This window comes from Temnothorax americanus, unplaced genomic scaffold (assembly GCF_048541705.1).
Source record: "Temnothorax americanus isolate GAGA-0224 unplaced genomic scaffold, ASM4854170v1 Scaffold32, whole genome shotgun sequence".
Taxonomy (NCBI): domain Eukaryota; kingdom Metazoa; phylum Arthropoda; class Insecta; order Hymenoptera; family Formicidae; genus Temnothorax; species Temnothorax americanus.
Window position 1 is genome coordinate 1,261,452 of NW_027509464.1, and position 21,690 is coordinate 1,283,141.

The 21,690-nt window shown below is 40.3% G+C and overlaps 1 protein-coding gene across 3 annotated transcripts in view; it reads left to right on the forward strand.

Moving 5' to 3' along the window:
- Ed (hemicentin protein echinoid) overlaps positions 1-21,690 on the forward strand; it is a 225,964-nt gene that overhangs the window by 74,320 nt on the left and 129,954 nt on the right. For 2 of the 3 annotated variants that reach the window (XM_077413064.1, XM_077413062.1), the window contains exon 3: positions 13,649-13,792. The gene's annotated coding sequence lies outside the window, so the exon portion shown is untranslated. The remainder of the gene's footprint in view (positions 1-13,648; positions 13,793-21,690) is intronic. The other variant, XM_077413063.1, reaches the window with a different exon arrangement.

Below are 21,690 nucleotides of genomic sequence, written 5' to 3' on the forward strand. Positions count from 1 at the left end.
CAAGGGAGCGAGAAACAGTCCCGCACTCGAATATGCGTGCGCTCAAATTGCATCGACTATAGGATAGCGTTCCGCGCTTTAAACTTGTTCCGCGTACATTTTTCATCGCTTTTTTTTTTCAATCGCGCCCCGTGTCCATCGCGCAAAATAGTATTAGAATCGCGTACAATAAGTCTCGGCGTTATTGCGAGGCATCGACAGCGATATTACTCCAACGTAATCCCGTTACACAAATACGCGAGTGCGAATTTCGTGTATGTTTTTGAATACGTGGATTGAAATTTCGTTATAATTCTGTTGGGAGTAATTTTCGGTATTATCGATGTTGCAGGTAAATATATATCTTACAGCGTTTATAACGACAAGTATATCAATACCGTAATATTTTCAATCCCTGGTTTGGTAAATGTATCGCGATAGAAATAAACTCTTCATTTTATTGTAAGCGTATAATCCTAAATTACGTTTATTGGGTTTAATGAATTGTTATCCGAAGCGGCATTAATTCTTAACCGAAAATGTTTATCTATATGTTGAAACATATATATGATTTTGAAAACCATATTACAAACAATCTATTTAGGAATTTCTGAAAACGTTATTTCTTAATTTTATTTGTCATTTTAGATATTTTCTTCACATGTTTATTTAATATTTCTTTTCCGTAATAAATATCGTCTTACAACTAACGTTATCACTTTCCCAAACTGTGTAAAACCCACGTTATATTTTATGATAAAAGACACACCAAAAAAGTATTATTTCAGTTAAAGATTAATCGCTTTGTACACAAACGCGTTACGTTTATTTATGGTCACCGTGTTCTTTCAACCATTGTTTGCGCGTTGGCGTTTAAATCCGCATGTCACGAATGCGAATCGCGGCGCAACCTAAAAATGCAAAACTGAAGCTGGCGATCTGTATCCTCCGGCGCTGACGCGCGTTTGCGTTTTGCATTACGCGTTAATCTGCATCTTTGACGGCCGAATCGAAAATACAACATATATGGTGGCTGGCAGCTGTTAGCTGAAACGCGGCTCCACGGTATAGAAGTGCGCTTTCTAATTAGACTCGCGTGTGTTACATCGTCGCTGCTAAGCGAAGGTAGTTAAACGTTCGCCCGGACTCTTCCTTCGCATATTGTGAGCGCGACTAACGCGCGGACCCAACCGCTGATTCATTAACGTGGTACGCCCCGAGTTTTCGAAATTGTGTTGCGCGTGACGCATAATTGCACGTGGTTTCTTGCCCGTCCTTTATTTAATCATCATTTCCCAACATCGCTGAAGAGAAAGGAACGAAATTTATTCAAAAAAGAGTCTGACTACAATAAAGAATATAATAACATAGGTTTTTGAAAAGAATATAACTATAATAGGATATATATAATGTCTCGTTTTTTTAATTGCTTATGAATGCATAGCATGTACGAGTATTTCTAATTTTCATTTTTACCTTATTCTATATGGAACTCTTTTTTCTATTCAAGATAGGATTCTTTTTCAGCTTGCTTAAAATTAAAGTCCGATATAATTACATAAAAGATCGACGTGGTGAACAATCGTAATGTATTAATGGAAAATCAAATGAGTTAGGTTAACTTATATAAAACCGTCCTGATAATCATTTAAATAAAACATAGATTAAAATTACACGAGAAAAGCGAGAAAAACTTTTTTTAAATTAACAATATTCTATTACATTAACAGGATCTGGAACAATGATATAATAGAGATGAATTTTGAATTAATTTTTATTATCTTGTATTGATTTATCCGAGTATAAATTCTATATAAATTCTTCGGACTTGCAACATTTGTCTAGTTTGCAATATTTAATGTCTTTTCAACTTTAATCTACTTCACTGTCTTTTATTTCAGATATCAAAAATCTTCTCTATTATTCGATCAATCGACTTTTATATTTTAATCTTAAGCTCACAATCAGTTTAATTTATTCCGCGATGTGACAAAATTGACAGATGTATCTGGGAATTTTCACAATATTGCTACGAGACTGACACAGATTTAACGATGAGAGGAATGGAAACGCATCAATGCACTGTAAATATAACATCGAAAGCGATATCGTTTTCGCGTTGCAGTGACACTTTCTGGATTGCAAATTCCATCTTCAGAGAGATGTCCAGGCGAGTCGTCTAGCTACATCTCCCACACTTCCGTGCGTTCACCTTTACTCTTTCACCTTCTACCTTAGTTGGATCTTTCGCCACTCTTCTTACGACCGGTGCGTCTTTGTCATGCACGTTATTACAATCGCACATCCGGTCTCCCTCCCTTCCTTTTCTCTTACTCTCCTTCTCTTTTGGCATACACGCGTACAAATACACGGTTAAACGCGTGTACGTGCATATATCAGGACGGGTGACGGGTTACCCGGTGCTTGCCCGTAATACGTATGAATCACAGGGTTGCGCTCGGAGGTCTGGGATTACGCATCTCTGCGTACTCTCCGCGTTCCTTACGCCCCGTCCCAAGAGTGTCGGTGCTGTATAATACACGAGCGTGCCGTGCGCAAGGCTAATAGACGCGCATACTGCTCCTCGCGTGAGAACGCACGAAGGTTATTTCGCCACCGTTCTCCCGTATAGTCGTCGGCTCCTCGTCGCGGATGGGAATTATAGCAGTGCCAGTGCGACATCCCGGAAAAGGACATGACTATCTCGTTTCTCGCGTAGCTACATAGCATGACGCGTAACTTCACGACCGATCTCAACTCATCGGCGATCGTGACAAGCAGTCCTATATCTAATCGTATGGATATAAATGGACTCGAACATTTTTACCTCATCTTACAGATTTGCAAGTGTTTAAAAGAATAATTAGAGTTATATTTTTTATAATATTTTAATAATCTAATTACGCAAGTTATTTAACTTTTTTCAAGGATGTGAAGAAAAAAGGCGGGAGAAAAACAAACAAATTGTATCAAGTTGTGGATGAATTATCAACAATCAATAACGATAAAACTTGACGTTGAAAATATCAGAAGTTTGCAATTATGTATAATAACAAGATATAAAAATCGTTTACGTTTAGCACGTAATGTATATTGAACAAGAGCAAATGAGAACTGTGCTTGAATATACACATTTCAATTTTAACTGTAACTTATCTCTTTAATTTCAGTTTTTATATATTTTTTTATTAGATAGAACGGTCGTCGGTGTGAAATCAATAGTGATAGCAATCTATAGTTGTTCGCAGTGCGAACGTACCAGATGTATGTATAATTTTTTTACGTATAGATTTGCACAGATTCTAATCGGTTTAACTACTTCGTTGTGCAAAAAATATGCACACACACACATATATGCAAAATTTTACGTGAGTATTCAAAGAACCTGCTAAAATTATCTTAAATTTTGAACTCTCTAGGAGTAGAAAAATACCTATAATTCTTAAATTTTTTTTCTAAATGTTTACGTCTGAAATTCTTAGATTTTTGCTTATATTTTTCTTAATTTAAAATTGATAAAAAATATCAAATGCATGAATTTTGCAAAATAATGGTATACAGTCCAAAAATACCCATTCTCTGGGTGAACGAATGTAAATAATTCTCTCCGATAATAATCCGGTTACTCGTGCTACGAAAAAACAATATTTTATGGAGGATATTTGCTTCATCGGTATTGCGAATATACAACTAGAAAGATTATCTCATTCATTATTGATCATTATTTGTATTCTTAGCTCTCCATAAAATGTTAAAAATGTAAAAATGTAAAAATTGAAAAGTACACACGTATGACATTTATACGAGGTGAAACCGGAACATCCTGTACAACTCGATGCATTTTGCAGATGTGATTTCATGATGTTTCGCTACGAAAATATTTCTAAACACTTGAAAATTGCACTTACATTTGCCCGCAAAAGCTGTATCGATAAAAACATTTCGCTATTCGTGCTGCGACAATGATAACGATCCATTACTCTTTTCAAGCCAAACTAAAATTTTGTTATAATATGACTATAGAAATAGCAATCTGCTACAACATTCCACCGTGTTATATATATAGTTTGCTTGATTTTATCGTTTCCGGATCGTTATTTTCAACAATATTATAGTTGAACTATATTTCTCTGTTATCTTAATTTGCACAGACTTTCGCATATTTCGCATATTTCACGAATTCCCGATTTCTAAAATTGATTTATTAAACATATATTTATTTCTCTAGTAAGAAACTGTTATTACAATTTCTACAGAGTGCGTTTTGGATAACACAGTGCAATCGATAACGTCACGTTAATTAATACATTTAGATAAGGAAAAGTTTGTATACTCAATACTCAGTCTGTATTAATTACAGATTATTACGTTTAAAAAATATCGGTTATTTTAATTATTATACGGTACCAATATATCGAAGAGATGGCAGTTAATCCGTTTTGAAAGTGGGTTATATACGATTCTTGCATATAAATAAAACAAAATAAGTTAAAAGCATGTAATTCTGCGAAATTTACATATTAACTCACAAGCAGTAGCGATTTAATACAACACAATATGAATTTACATAGGTCGCATAATTCGCGAATTTCAATAAAGCATCAATTTAATAGCAAAACCTCGTTTCACTTGTCGTCATACGTAATCACCGTTGTGATTTTCGATTAATTAGTGACGCCGCTACCGTAAAATGGAAGCTAACGTTGATGTGTGATGTACACGAACGTGCCCACTCAAAGCTTAATATAAATGCAATGTATAATTAATATACGCGTAATTCGCAATAGCAATCGAGATGTTTCCCAATCGTCGCGCGCGTAATAGAATATATTGTAGTCTATTTAATAATAGAATAATCTTATCACAAATGTAAAACGTATCGTTGCTTTGGAATTGTATCAGATAAATTTTTGATTTTTAGAATTTTCGCAAATTTAGATATTACGCCACATGCAATAATGATATCTCGTGATTAGAGATGCAAAATTTGATTTGAGCGGTGGAATAGCAACGTGTGATCTCACGTGAAAATATGTCGTTCGGAAAACTCGGGACGTTAAGCGATTTTGGCATTTTGTCACTTAATCTCATCGCCATTTCTAACGTTCCTCAGTCAGGCGAAAAGAAAGGCTGTCATTGGACAGAACTGCACTTACGAGTGAACGATCTGTCGTCACTCGACTTTACGACAATCGCGTTCGCAGTAGGGGTTTTTACATTGTTTTTATGAGCGAACTCGAGCCTTCTTCCTGGCGACGAGGGACTCGCGAGACTTTGCTCCGCGCGCGTAGGACCACCCTCCTCGTCGCGTTGCGTCGCGTCGTCGGACGAGAGGGCCACCCTAGGATTCCCTATAGGAACAAAGCAGGAGAAAACCGTCGCGGTGTCCCGGACATGCGCGCTGTTTCGTCTCGCCGTCGTTGTTGTCGGGAACACAAAAGGGATTACAGTTTCCGAATCAGTGGATGTCTCGCTTAGTCGGCGTTGCTTCCGCGAATGGGGCCGGATGTGCGGGGGCTGCGGAAGGGCCGGAGGCCGAAACGAAACGGGGTTGCGATGAACTCGAGTAAGTCTCTTTCGCTCGCTCCTTTCTCGCTCTCTCGATCTCTCGATCTCTCTTTCTCTTTCTCTCTTTGTCTCTCTCCGGGTCAACATTCGCCCGGGGATCGCACGCTCTAGGCCGTATGTTTGCTCTTTGTCGAGTGCGCCAAACTCTCCCGCGTCGCGAGCGAGATCGGGAACAAACGAAAATCCAACTCGGTAATATCTGACAGCGCGGGTCGATGAACCGCGCGATTCTCTTGCGGTTTCTCGCGGATTTCGTGCCGTGGAAGTCAATTGCGTTCGCGGTAACACCCGCGAAAAATCGCGACCTATTGAAAGCTCCCGCGATTCAGGAATCGACAGGGTGAATGCGGAAACGCGGCGGGAACAAGAGTCGAAGGTAAAGAGAGGAAATCCAAGAAGCGATTTGTCGGTTCTCAACGAAGTCGCACTTGGAACTACGAAATCACGTCGTCTCTGCGCTTGCCACTCTCTTTTTTTTCTTGTTTCTTCTAATTTAACTCTCTCGAGTCTCTGCCGCCGGCAGATGCTCGACTCAATTGAAGAAATCCCTAAAGGGGGACTAGACTAGAAGACGGTAGGAGCCGACAGGGTAGATTGAGAGTGGATGGGAACGTGAGTGCAACGATAATTATATCTGCGACAACATTGCAAGTATTTGTTTTACGTTGCTTCCACGTTATTCACGATTGTTACAGTACAAGCGTTACATTTTTCAGCATAATTTCGAGATTATAAATATTTTTTTATTGGTATGAAAAAAAAGTACAAAAAGGTCCAGATTTATTAATATCGTTAATTTGTTCTGTTCTGTTCGAGGGGAAACGATAAACTCGAGTAAAGTCGAAGTAAAGTCTGCCGGATGATAAGACAAGGAGATAAGAAGTTCGGAGTCTCTTAGGCAGCTTTTCAATAAAGCTCGCGGCCCACTTCTCAGACGATCTTTATCGGCCACCCACAATCTGTCGACTTTTTTTATCCGTTATTCACCGACTGGTTCGCTACTTCGTCGTTTCCGGTCTCGATATTTCTTGCGCTTGCTTTTCTTCGTGCAAGAAATAGGCGTATCCGTAAATAGCGATTAAAGTTCGAAGACTGTCGTAAGCTAAAATACGACTTTCATATTTTCCATAGAATTACTACCATTTTACTTAAAAGTTGACTTTAGGGGAGACCGGGGTTCGTTGGCACCGTTTTTACAATTTCGGCATTTAAGTTCTTATACAACTAATTATCATGATTAAACAGAGTACTAATATGATAGAGAGAACCTTTCTTTACATTTTCATGCTAGGAACGCTCCTGTATACCGTATAGTTTCTTTGTAATAAATGAAATATGAACATGTTGCATTGTGGCCAACTTTCCCCGATAGTAGGGTAATTGGCTATGCGACAAAAGTCCACGTTAAATTAATGAATACGTAATAGAAACACAAAACGGGTAACACATACGTACTTCTTGATAAAGATTGTATCTTTTAAAGTTATTTTGTAATGATCGAATATCAAAACGTTGTTGCAGAAAAATAATTGTGAACTATTTTAGATGTAGCTTTCTTCATCATATAAAAATATTAATATAAATATATATTTAGCTTCTATCAGCATTGTAGATAGTAAATCACATGCTCAAACAGTCTCACGCGCACGGCAACAACAAGTCAAGCTAAGCGTGTCTCGATATGAGCCAACATACCCCATCCCTACATACGTTTTATTTCAGTCGTTTTATTACAATAAATTACTATTGTTAGTCAAAATAACATGTCGTATAGTAACAGAAACTTTTCTTTTAACTAATGATACGTCACTTTGATTTACTTCTCAAGCTGAAGAACGCATTAATACGATATTTTGAAACGCTCGAAAATTTACTTGTCACCTCTTGAATCAGACTTTTCTCTTTTTCTATTGTAATACTTGTCTGATTAAAATGAAACTTTGTGAAAAGTACCTATGTCATATAAGAAATATTTTGTGATAACTTTTCCATTGTTTTTTTCGCTATAAATACATAAACGGAACGCATTGCCAACTTGCCTCTTGTGCCAACGAGCTCCGGTCTCCCCTATAGCCTTTCGAATTGAGACCATCGATATTATTTGATTTTTTATATCCAGACTCTCTCTCTCTCTCTCTCTCTCTCTCTCTCTCTCTCTCTCTTTCTCTTAAAATCTCTTAAAAAATATAGATATAATAAATTCATGCTCCTCGATCCTCTCTATCATCTGCGAGTAGTTTTATTTTTAATCCTTTTTGTTTTTTATATACTTACTTCCCTAAGATGGATCATAAGATCAAAAGCGCTTTGAAGATTCGCTATAAATCGCTACGACATTGCTTAGCTAGCGAGAAAGGGTAAAGAGAGGTCTCCGCGACATTGGTAGCTAAAATTCTGGAAGATCTATGGATTGGAAAGAATTATGGCCAGTTTGCGGGCTCGAGAGGATCGAAATTTCATTGGCTGATTTCGCAAAATACCATTAATCATCAACCATTTTGCCTCTTGATAGAAACATTCGCTTTGACTCGTCGTCAAATCGGATTTTCTCGCTTTAGTTCCGGTTCCCCGAGCTATCAAGGAGAGTCACGGCATCGTATCGAAATACTTTTCTATCGAGAAAGAAATATAGCGATATTTTTTTTTACCGCTCATTTCACTCGAATTAAATCATTGATCGATCAACTAACAAGAGGTCTATTCTTGTGTTATATTTATTTTATTTACATAATTATATGGATAATGGTAAATATATTTTTAAGAACTTATGCTGCGACAGCGCTAGATAACACGTTATGTAATTCTTGATAACAGTCGTTTTCTGAAGGTATCAGATGCGTATAAAGCTCCTCGATTTTGTTGAGTAAAACTGCAAGATTTGCATTTTCTTGGAAAGTTGGTAATTCTAGGAAAACTAACAGATTTATGGAAAAATCCACACAAACTAATCGGCAAATTTTAGCAATTTATGTGCTAGCATGGTCTAATTTTTCTCAATTTTGTAAAAAAAAATGTTTGAAGAGATGTGAAATAGTATTTAAAAAAAGGAAACGAGAAGGTCAAAGTCGAAGGAATCGTTGTACATCGGAAATGAGCGTGACATTATACAAGTTTACGAGGTTTGTTTATCGTGGTAGTTATAGATTGAATGGTACGGGGCGAATGTGGCGTACACCACGAAAGCTCATTATGGCTTTTAAATTAGTCGCTGAGCTGGGTGAGGGTTCTCCCACTAGAGTTTCCGTTCGCGCGACGTCTCACTGCGCTCGTAAAAGAAATAGCGATTCTCGATTTTTGTGTGTACGTGTGACTATGTGTGTATCCTCTTTCCATTGTCTCATTTTCTGTCTGTCTTCGTCGTAAAGAAGATTCACTGCGACGAAAAGCGATGCAACAATCTGAATTTTCGTAAAAAATTGTTCACATTGTACATCTTTCGGTTTCCGAATAGGTACATATGTATATTTCTTGCGTTTAAAATGATTGCATCTTTTTACGTAAAGATATGTTTTAATATGTTTTTAGAATATTATACAAAAATTCTGAGCTTTAGTAAGATTTGAGCTTAGGGGATAACTTCTAAATAGCTTAGAAGAGAGCCGCGCTCTTTTTCGTTGAAACTCCAAATGTCCTCGGCCTAGATCCTAGACAGATCAAAGTGGAACGTATTTACGATCGGAGAGGAAGAACATGAGCTCTTATATACGCTAGCTGGTTTCTTGATCCCAAGACGAAACAAGTAATTCCAGCCAGCTATCCATTTATCGATCTAGTTCTCCCTTGCCTGCCCTTTCTTTCCGCTTTTTTCTTCCAACTATCCCCTGGTGAAACATCGCTGCTCGTGTCCATGCTCTCTTTACCGCCGGGATGTTTTGTCGTATGCGCGCGCGCCTTGTTTTGCGTGGCCTCGGTCGCAAACAGGAATGAAGATTTATCCCGTTGGTGTCCCGCGGTTGACTTCCGTTTGTCAAACTGCCCGTTCCGTCTCGCGATTTCCCCGTCGAGCGTAACGGTCGGCGATAATCGATGCCATATACTCGCGCGCCCCGAAGTTTCTCTCGAATTCGTGATGGGAAAGGGAGGACTCACGGCATTACGGGGGTGCATGGTATCCCGCATAGTCGCACATGGACATATCTTGCTTACCCACGTGCGAACGTGTGCTCTTATTCTGAGCTCGCGGCGCACCGCAAACGATCCGAAATTATAGTCAAGTCGTTAAATCGCGCGGCACTCGGAAACTCGTATAATTTTCCACCCGAACGGGGTTAAGCAATATGGGGGGACTAATTGCGAACGGTCTTGTTGGGATATGTCAAGTCGAACGCGAACGATTTAAATCTACGGTGATTCGCCACGATAAGACGCGAATAAATGGCGTTCTTTGATCAACAAAATTACATTTTACTCCAAAATGTGTATGCATGAGCAATTGCATAAGTAAAAGTAGAGCATGAACAACAGACATTCGTGTATTCCTTCAATGTTTAGATATAATTTGGGTGCAGCAAAATTAAAAGATGTGGCGATAAACTTGTATTTTCTCGAGCGCCGAGTTCTCTCGTCTTACTTCGGTCTTATCGCGCGTGAATGAGAGAAAGGAAGGCGCAGGCGATTACTGAGCTAAGAGAATAAGGAGATAAGAGGAGGCGGGTTTCTTTTCTGCGTGCTACTCTCTCTCTCTCTCGCGCGCGCGCGCGCGAGACGCGATTTTCTCGCTTTGTAGTTTACTACGGCTCCGATACTGTCTCATTCGAACGTACGGCCGACGATACCGGTGTTGTTGCCAGATATCGGATTTGGCTTTGTCGGTAGCCATCCGCCCAGCCTTTCCCGGGCAGGATGAATCGAGTGGGATCGTGTTTTGGAAGTCTCTCTAAATCAAGTATCCGCGTCGTTCGAAACAATTCCTCGAGAAGGGTTGCGGTCCGTGAACCGTAATCGTCTTGCTGAATTTCGTTGCTGAAGTAACACACGTAGTTACTGTTATTGGAGAATTGTTCGAGGTGCCACTTCGAAGCTCGGCGAAGAGGCAAAGACGGGAAGTTTAACACGTTTCTTCGTTTCGCCCAGTTCTTTCCAGGATTACTAACCTAATGGTTCGAAATTGATTGTTAATGATTACGAAAACTTGTTACCACGTAGAGCAGTGTAAATGGCTCATGAAACAGTGATCTACTATTTATAATTACTACATTTTTATCATGGAGTTAACTATATCGATTTATCACGGTGTTACGTCAAAGTTGTACAATACCCGGAAAAGAAACTTGAATAAATTTTAATTTATCATATTTACTATTAATTTATTTATGATTTTATGTTAAACAATCATTTGCATTTGTAATAAAGAGATAAAAATAAAAATTGAAAACTAACACAGAACGTTATACAATTATTGCATAATACTTCAAAATAGCATATAAAACATTTAATATTAAAGGAAAATTATATCAATATGCAATTTAATGTTGCAAAATTAATATATAATACCTTAATAACATATAAAAGAACTTTAATATTATAGAGATTAATGATCTACAATTTTTACACATAAATTATTTAATTCTTTTTGCATAGATTATAGCTATTAACTATTGACAAGTTAATTACTGATAACAGAATTTAATCATTATCAGTTGGTTGTTTAATATACGTAATATCTGCACGTAAAAGAAAGTAGAAAATAAAAACAGCTAAATAAAGTAAAAATCAATATCTGAAATGCAAAAATTAATTAATTGCAATCATTCATCTGAATGCACAAATTCTATATGATACCTATTGGTTACTTCGATTATTTGTAACTCAAAAATGTTATTCTGATTTACATAAAAAAATTTTCTATACAGTCTATTAATCTTTAGAACACATGCATTAAAAATTATACTTATAATTATAATTGTAGATAGTTTCAGGATATCATGTATCTTTATTCGTTATTTGAAATTAAAATTGATACAAGAGTAATATTACTCGATATATGCAGGGTGTCTAGTAATTATCGGACCAACTTTCGTGGGCAAGTAGAGCGGATTAAATTAAAATAGAAGAATTCTTTACGATTTTGTAAGTTTTTCAATAAATAATAAGAAATTATGAGGCATTAGGAGGAGTGCTGTAAATAACGGCTCGTGCCTTAAATTTATAATTATTAATATGTAGTATAATAGGGTGCAAAGTGTTTTCGTGACTGGAAAGACTGCACTATGGGGTGCCTAAATGTGTCGTTTCTGAAGTTTTAAATCCGCCACCGTCTGGTGGAGCGAAAGAGCGGCGAGCACGTTGACCGTCAACGCGCCAATCGAGGACGTGCCTGGAACGAGTCGACGGCTCCGTCGTCATCACCATCATCGTCCTTTCTCGTCGAAGTTGCGCTAGGTTAGGCTAGATGTTTTGTCTAGACGAAGGAAGAGGCAAATCGAGAGAGAGAGAGAGAGAGAGGGGGGGGATGGTGGGGAAGAAAGTGGAGGAACCGAGAGTGAGTAAGACCGAGCAACTCACCGAGCGTGATATTGGGACCCATTGTTCTAAAGTCGCGACGCCCATAGAGACGAGAGGAACCATTGTGCGAGGGGCCGACCGCCCTTGTTGTGCCACATTCGCCGGCATCACGGCTCCGCTCGATTAAAAGGGTGTTAATTGATCCCTCGATCGACGCTTGGATGGCGAACGCTGCCCGAACGAATTCCTCATATTGCCGGACGCTTACAAGCGACTTGTCCTATACTTGCCTGCATTCTGCGAGAGTGACATTCTCGCGATCGAAATAAACTGTCGATTGACAATTTTATGAGATTTAATAATGTTATAAAACATTGTATTATGTAATAGTTTTAATACACTAAGGTTTTTGTTGTAAACAAAATTACGGTGAAATTTCGATCTTTTTCTTCCCTGTGCTCAGACATTCGCTGTTTAATAAATATGTATGATTCTAATTTATAAAATTATTTTATTTTTATCCAAAGACTAGTATTCTACAAATAGATGCTTTCTCTATAGAGAAAAATATGCTGCTCAGGTTTATGATTTTATCCGATGAAATTTGGCTGAAATATCCATGCAACGTCGCTTACGACATAAAGACGCGCTTCCATATATATGCTGAAAACGTGGGAAGATCTTCGAGATACTTTCTTTCGAAAGAATATTTCGGGGATCGCCCGGCGTAGCAGCGTCCGGTTAGAACGTAGCCTTCTAGAGAAACGGCCACTGACCCGATCGCGCGTGTTGCAGAAGGAATCGATTCCACGACCGTGGAGGTATTCTGGACGTATATCGATCGATCTTGCTTATAGGTCTTGAGATCGCGCGGAGCGTGGAAACGGCTTTTATGGTGCCGACAACCCCGCGTAATACCGGCGTAATACCGCCGTTGTTTCGAGGGTCTACAATTCCGACGAAAGTGCACGTCGCGACAGTTGTCAGTTAGGATGCAAATAAAAACAAATTTACACTAATCACATCAAGCGATTATTCATAATTATCATCGAATGCGGTTTTGGTTAGATCGGAAATAATTAATTGTCCACAAACTAATTTATACTATGATATAATTATAAATTATTTCACACAAGCTACATACTTGAATTTCTGTTTGTATATATATACTTACAAAATCTTTATGCTCGTATACTTTTAATTTCTTTTAGAAATTCTCTATGATTCTGAATATAATTGTTCAAATAATAATCCAAGAAAAAGAAAGCAACATTTTAATCGTTTGTCATAAAAAACAATCATCAAGAATTATACTCAACATTGTACAAATCGAAAAATCGTACACATCTAATTTATACAATCCACTTTTTGCGAATTGCTCGACATATTCCTTTGCCTCTTTCAATACAGTTTGTCCACGATATGGCCGGCGGAAGCGTAACACGTAAATTCGCCTTAAGTATATTCCCACTCGGGCGGGCCCCGGAGTTAATAAGCTGCCGAAGTACCGACCAAATTTGTGGCTCCTAACCGTAACGCCACGTCGCCCGCACCAGGATCGCCCACTAATATGGCTCGCGTACGCGTTCACCTACACGCCACCCACCAAGCTTCTACCATGCCAAATCCCCATGCGATACGTTTATATCTGTTGTAGCGGCGGCGGTGGCGGCAACGGCGACGGCGACGGCGACGACGACGACGACGACGACGACGACGACGACGGCGACGGCGGCGGCGTGCCAGCCGGTTCGCCAAGGCCGGTATATCCTCTTACGACCCTTCAAACTTCCTCAAGTAGGTACGTCTAAGTTTGCGCGGACGGTATCCCATTGGGCCGAGATATCATCCGTTATTAGGGCGTTAATCCGAAATATGCCGGCGCGCCGACACGATTGCAAATTATCTCTAAGGCTGCGCTCAACGCGACGAGGATCGCGATCATCTCGAATGTAGGTCGGAACCATTCGATCCCGTCGCGCAATTAGGTACGCTAAAATTTAATGGGTTATCGATCGTTGGACTTTTACTTCTTCGGACCGAATGCCAGGGATAATCGGTAATTCGCGGTGTCGTTAGCGATCAAGGAGGACTGGTTCGCGCAATAACGAGTATTATATAGCTGGTATGGATATTATGCAAATGTGCAGTTACAAACGCATTTTAACGTAGAGAAACATTCCTGGGATAAATCTCGCCTGCTCTCCCGTAACACCGACTACAATGATAATATTAAGGGCACAAATCTAATAGAATGAGTCCACGCGGCATACTATATCAACGTACCCATGGCGCTGAACACGCCGAGAGAGCATGATACATATGGCCGTGCGAATCGAGTCTCGGATTATCTCAGGCAGTTTCTATCGCTAATGCACACGGGTGGCCGAAGAACCTGGATCCTGTGGAGACCGAGCCGGCGCGATAGAGCGTAATTAGAACGATCGTGACGCGATGCGAAATGCGTGACAAAGAGCCAAGGAAGCTTTAATCATTCGCGTATATACGATGGGAGACGCGACACCATACGCGATCGCATCCGCTGATACGAGCGAGTCACATCCAGCTCGGCGTTTCCCATCTTCTTTTGTTCGCGTAACATTTCTTATCGCCAATAATAATTTTTAAATCGAATCCAATCTCGCGATTATCAAATATCTACACAGTTCTGGAAATTAAGCGTTAAATATTTCACAGAGATATCTCTCGGGGCCTCTCGGAGTCCCTGGATTTTTCAACGTACGTTTTCTATCCGACTTTTCATGTCTGATCTAGCCGCGGGACGGCACACGGCACGCCACTTGGACGAACGATTCACATGCGAGCGTATATATCGTTTTCTTCCACGACGAAGTCCACGAAACGGTGGCTCGACGAGCCGTGACGGAGGCTTCCGGTCACACGGCCTACGCACGCATCGCATCGCGCCAACATAGACGTTCAGGGAAGATAAAGAGTAGACCGCGAGGAGGTCGCTCGGCGAGTAGGGGAATAAGCGCGGGACACACAATGAGAGGGAAACCGGAGCGGAGAGTCGGTCGCGGTCGAGCGTGACCTGTGGAGTTATTCGTATCGAGTCTCCTCGGTCTGATTATAAATAAGAAAAAGAGATACAAGATACAAAGTACATATATATACCACATCGATTACCCTCTAAATTGCTGCTTGCCTGATTTTAACTTCGGCCCTATCAAGATATTTCCCATGCTTCTTCTCTCATAATGAACCCAAATTTCAGTGTAATAATAATAATTTAAAAAATGAAAAGAGAAAGAGAGAGGGGGAGAGAGACGGAAGGGGAGACCTCGAAAAGAGGACATAGTCAAAGTTTCTTAAACCTCCTAATAGCGGAAAATGGTGGCGACCGACAGTATTAGCTTACCAAAGCCAAGTATTAGGTAAACGTGTAAGGGCCGCAGGTGATAGTGACTCGCTCCATCTCATTCTCATATACCGGCCTCGATTAACGTACCTGACTCATGATTAACATGCACCGTCACGGTTTCCGCGCTTTGCGTAAGAAAGCGTTTTACTCTTCACGATTATAGGGCGATTTATTTCTTAACGCATTGTCTAGCCTGATGATTGTTCATATCAAGTCAACATTATTTGAAAAGTATACATTTGATTAAATTGAATGGCTTCTTGAAACAGACATCTCTAAGTATTCATTTCTTTAGATCGTAATATTGATTAGCAATGTTTGAAATGAAATTTCGTCGCATATGCATATAATTGACGACGGTGACGCGATGACGCGGTAATCTGTCGATTTCCTGGTAAGGTTCACCGGGGTATCGTTAACCAAGTTTGCCTTCTCGTTCAGCGGCCCTATCTATTGGATAATTTATGATTTCCGACGTCTGGGTGTCGATGGTACGATGCATAATTGATACGACTTCGACTACGACATTGGGACATATCTCGAGAAACAATTCGCTTAAGATATCGAATACCTACTTGAAAATTGAAGGGACGATTAGCGATGCTATGTGACAGAATATTATCGCATTACACATAAATCAATTATCGAGAATTTATAAGCTTTATTTCATACATCATATAGTCAAATATATCTGATGTATAAAATTAACACTGTTATTTGCAAATTTTTTTACTTTTATGTGGAAAAGTATTTCTCTTGCAAATTATCGCAAACTATCTATGCAATCAAAAAATATATTCTAAAGTTTTTACTTCTCTCTTTCTTACAAAGAATTATTCTCCAGGTTTTCATCGAGTGATTTAGTTAATTTATATTTACGATTTTCCTAAATGTATAAAGTTTTTACTCATCGCGGCTTCAATTTGTGAACCGGAAGATAAAACTTGACGATAGGGCGACGTAAGCTTAACGGTTTTCATGTGCATCACCGTGTCCATTGCACACGACGTCCGACATCGGTGTTACCGCGGAGTGGCGGTTGGCAGGTGCCCTAACGACCGTTTATCGTTTGATCTAACCGTGACCATGATGTAAGAATATCAGATACATGCAGGTATAGCAACTCGGCAGAGTGCATTGCTTTAAAATTTAGGCGGCGCCGGAAGTTACATCATACATCGATTTAAAATTCTACATTAATGTTGCGTTGGATTACTCCCAATCCTCGGATTTTCATTTCATTTATGTTTCAATACTGTTTAAATCACTTTTCGTTATTATGCGCGTGGTATTCTCATAATAATGTTATATTGTTGTATAAATCTAAAATATAAAACGAAAATTTCCCTGTAACGCATACGAGAAGCTGAAAACAAAAATAGCAACTGTTTAATAATAAACTGAAGTACGGTGCACACGTTAATCGGTTATTATTCCAACAATATATCGCCATGCGATAGAAATACGAACTTTTATAATTATTGTTTTCAGGGCGTAAATTATGAATCATAACTGTATGTCATAAAACAAAGGGAAATCTTCAGAAATCGTATTAGGTATCCAACAGTGCCATGCGTGTATAAAATAACGTGTCTATCCGAGAGTTAAAACGAACATCGCACATTTCTACCGTGACGTACAAAGCGATGCACCCCGTGCACATTTTGCGCCTCGCTGAGTCATAATGAATACCGGGCAACTGATCCATCACATCAACGCTATTCATACACTATTACGTCTTCCCTTATCTCACGTCCTTGACACACCTCCAACTGTCGCGTGACCGCAAAAAGAGCGGGTTTTGCGAGGAAATACAACAATTCGCGTACACATAATACAACAAATCGTTATTGAAATTGTGAGAATAATAGAATGTTTATTCGAGTGTCGGGCGATGGAAATAATATCCATTGTTATATGTATGTATGTATGCTGTTTATTGCCTTTCCCCGTAGGGTTTACAAGGCGTTTTTAATTATGAGGAACGTACCCAAACCTCGTACATTCTCTTCCCCCTGTGCCTGGCCATATGCGACCTTACAAAACTATTTACCCTCCCTCCCCTCCCCTCTTCATCCCTCTTCTTCTTCCTCCGCTTCTGCCGTCAATTCTTCCTTCCTTCCTTCCACCTCCATCCTTCCTGTCTACTCCTCCCTATTTTGCCTGCTTCCTCTCTCGTCCCTCCTCCTTCTCCTCCTCTGGGCTCAAGAGAAGCTTCTCCTCCATCCCTCTCGCGATTTCCTCCTCCGCCGATCTCCCTGTGCACTTGTGCACCTCCCTTCTCCCTTCTTCTCTCTCCCTAACCCTCCTTTCCACCGACTTATCCTCATGTATCTTGACTCCTATGGAGTTCCCTGCCCTTCTCCTCGCCTCCAAAACCCGCCTCTTTTCCTCCTCGTCTCCTAACTTTACCAGAATTGTTAGCCATATCCCTCTCTGCCCCACCACTATCACCTCTCTTACCTTCACCTTCACCTTCAGCCCTTCTGCAAACAGCTCCTTCACTTTCTCCCAGTTGGTCTCCTTACCTTCCCATTTCTCTTTCTCCACTCTTATAATAATATTCCTCTTTCTTAAATCTTCCTCGTTCCTTTTACCCTCACCTGCCCACCATTTCTTTTTTCCCGCCATACTCTCCTCGCTATCCTCCCTCTTCCTTTTGCCTCCACTTTGCTCCAGCCTTTCTATCTTTCTCTCCAGCCTCCTTACCTTCCCCTCCAGCTCCTCCCTCCTCTCGTCCTTTTTTCTGTCTTCCTCCTTCTTTTCCCTCAGCATCTTCCTTAACTTCTCCTCTACAATCCCTTCCACTGCCTCCACTATCATTCTCCCTTCACGCTCCATCCTGCCAGCTCTAAAACAGACCAATTACTCACTTCTCCTTTTCTCTACTTTCCTCTTCTTCCCCTCCCACTTATCCTTCTCCCCCATCTCCCCTTCCATCTTCCCCACTACCCTCCTTTAACTCCTCCAAATCCCCCTTTCCACTCATTCTCTCCCCTTCTAATTCTAGCATCCATTCCTCTCCTCCTCCTTCCTCGTCCAAAACCCATCCTACCGCTTCCTGCCAGCTTCCCTTTCCTGAATTCCATCTTCTACATTCTTCCCATACATGCTCCCACGTTTCCTCCTTATTCCCACACAACCTACACTTCTTTTTCTCCTCCGCTTCCCAGTATCTGCTCTCTCCTATCTCGTTCCCTAATCTGAATCTAGCCACTCTTCCCCATCTACTTTCTCCCCAACCCTTCTTCAGATATCCCGGGATACCCTCTCCCTTTATCCACTTATACCACTTATTGTATTCTTATTTCTCGATTTTCTCCCATCTCTCTTTTCTTTGCGTCTCCCTATCCCCTTCAAAACAATTTCCGAAACCATTCTTCTCCATCTCCACTTATCTTTTCCACCTCTTTTAACCCCACACCTCTGTCTTCGAAGAACTTTCCTCTCTCTCTTTCCCAATCTGAACCTGCTTTCCCTTCCCTCTCCCTTTCCTTCAACTCTTCCCAGGCAGACCTCGCCAGTTCACTTCCTCCACCTTCCTCCAACTTTTTCTCAAATCTCCATGCCCTCATTCCTGCTCTCCCTCTTAATTTCTCCCTTTGCAACTCCTCCCTCACTAGATACCACGGTGTTCTCACGTCCGCTCCCAATACCCATCTAATGTACCTTTCTTCCATTCTTTCTATTCCTTCCCTTTCTCTCCATCCCCATATTTCCGCTCCATAACTCAACACCGTCCACACCAGTCTATCGAACAGCCACAGTCTTTTTCCCCAGTCTTTCCCGAATCTCCTCTTCCCTATCCCCCAGACTTTTCCCATCACTGCGGCCGCCTTTTTTATCCTTTCCCTTATTTGTGCTTCCTGCCCTCCATTTCTTTGAAACACGTATCCCAAATACCGAAATTCCCTCACCTCTTCCAACTCTTTTCCTTCCCATCTCCACTTTCTCTTACTGTCCCTCCCTCCTCCTTTCCTAAACATATCCATTGTTATATTTTGAATCAATAAACAGGGTGTCTGGTAATTATTGGATCATCTCTCGTGGGAAAATATTATATAGTAGAGAGGTTAAACTATAAATAGAAGAGTCCTGTACGGTTTTAAGTTTCTCAATAAATAATAAAAAAAATTAATTAATACAAATCCGCGAATCAGCATGCGTTTACGCGATTCGGCGAGAAGAGACAGCTCAGCGATTACCGTTGCTAAACGCGCGAAAGTCCAGCGTCACGTATCTTTCGTGCATAGCCGAGTGGGGTTAAATGTGCAATATTACTTGAATTTAAAAGTTCGGCTAAACATTTCTACTTAGCTCTATAACTATATGTATACTATTACATTAAAAATATCAACAAATGCATTATAAATTTGTAAGGTATTTAGAAGATTTTTAATAATTGTGTGTAAAATGTCGTTGGATCGGTTATCAATAATTCCGCCACTGCATTTAGGATGCCAAAGGAAAGTATTGTTCGATTGTTCGGTCGAAACGAAATTTTGAGATGACGTGCCTCCGATCGAATGGACGATTGCCGAGTAGGGAGTTCGACGCTCGAATTTACGCAGGAACGACGCGACGCGTCGCGTCGCGACGCCAGCCTCGTATCACGGGCGCTCGTAAAAGTCGACTATTTCGGCCGTTTGATATCGTATTGAGAAGTCGTTGTCTGTACTTTCCCCATCGATACCGCCGATGGCAAGTGGATCGCAAATGTCTCGCGCGAGGAGAGACAATCACACAAAATTGTACGACGCATCGCGGATTTCTCGAGAAAGTATTTTATTGCAATATAAAGGCATATTATACATCAACATTTTATATAAGGATTTTATATTCGTAAATAATTCTCCGATATGTGCGCAAACCGTCGGTTAACACGTTTGCGAGCTATCGATTCGCCTAATGACTCAAACAGTTAAAGCGATCGGTCGCGACGTCGTTAGTTCTCTTCAGAAAATGAAACGGATGATAGGCAGGATGGTAATCTACAATAAGGGCGTGGAACTGAAGAAAATAATTACGAAAGTTGAAGAACATTTATGAACTTAAGTGCACGGCAAGTAGTTGAATGTCGTTAGCATAGCTAACAAGTACTCGGAGTAATCGATGCTGCGAGCTCTTAAGCGCGAAGTGGTGACTTCGCGGTTTCTCAAAGATGCATGAGCCGAGAGTTTCATGACATACTCGCGCGTACAGTGCGTGAAAAGATTTTCGATAAGCGACGCCGGTACGTCAGGCTTCGTGCGTCTCGCACGCAATGCACGTTGCCCGTGTACAGTGCGAATGTATGCGGGTTAAAGGGACGAACGAAATGCCATGCTCTGCCGATGCCGATGCAAAAAAAAAAGAATATGTATAATTTACTTCTAACATCGTTGATAATTGATATAAAAATAATTTTGTTAAATACTTAACGATGGATCGGTAATAAGTTACTAAATAAATCATCTGTAACTTGACCTTTTTCATTTCATTCTGCTTAATAATATAATGTTACCTTAATCGCTCAATTTGAGTTGTTAAAGTTACAACTTGATACATGACTTATCTCTTCTTGACAAAGTATTACTACTTATTTCTTATAAAATTCATATATTTATGCATTATGTTCAAGTTATCGTTAAGCCAGATATGTGATCGATCGATCTTAATGTTACGATCCGGATTACCGCACGACGTATATTCGCGTCGTCACTTTAGGACATGTCGTAAAAGACACACGACGATCAAAGATGTGGTAATGGCATAAAGTATAGCAGCAGGAGGTAAGGCGCGCGTGTAGCATACAGCTGAGAAGGTTCGTTCTACGGATCAACTTTAATATCTCCGACGATATCTTCGTCCTTATCCGTCTCCTCTTAGCCCGGTTGGCTCAATCTTCTCTCGCACGGTGATCAGGTACGCTAGCATCGTCGAAACTTTTCCAATCGGGGCGAAAGTTTGTTCCGGTAATTAAAGCCGCATGAATACTCGATGGGGTTACCTATGTCGGTTACTTCCACCACTCCTGCTTACTTTTGAGATCCACCAGAGCGAATAATAGTTAAAGACGAATCGTCGATTTCGTTCGTGTCCCGTTCATGACCATCTTTGTCATCGAGAAAAGGATGGGAAGAGAGAGATCTTCGTTTCCGGCTCCGCTTATACGCTCGACAGGCTGGAGATCCGGCTTTCGTCACCGTCGAGGCGTCGACTATTTTATGAATCAGTAATGAGGAGTATAATTCGATGTAAATCCGCGCCACGTGTCGCTCGCTATAACAACGTCATTTACAATTTGTTTGCTAATAGCTAAATAATGTAGTTTA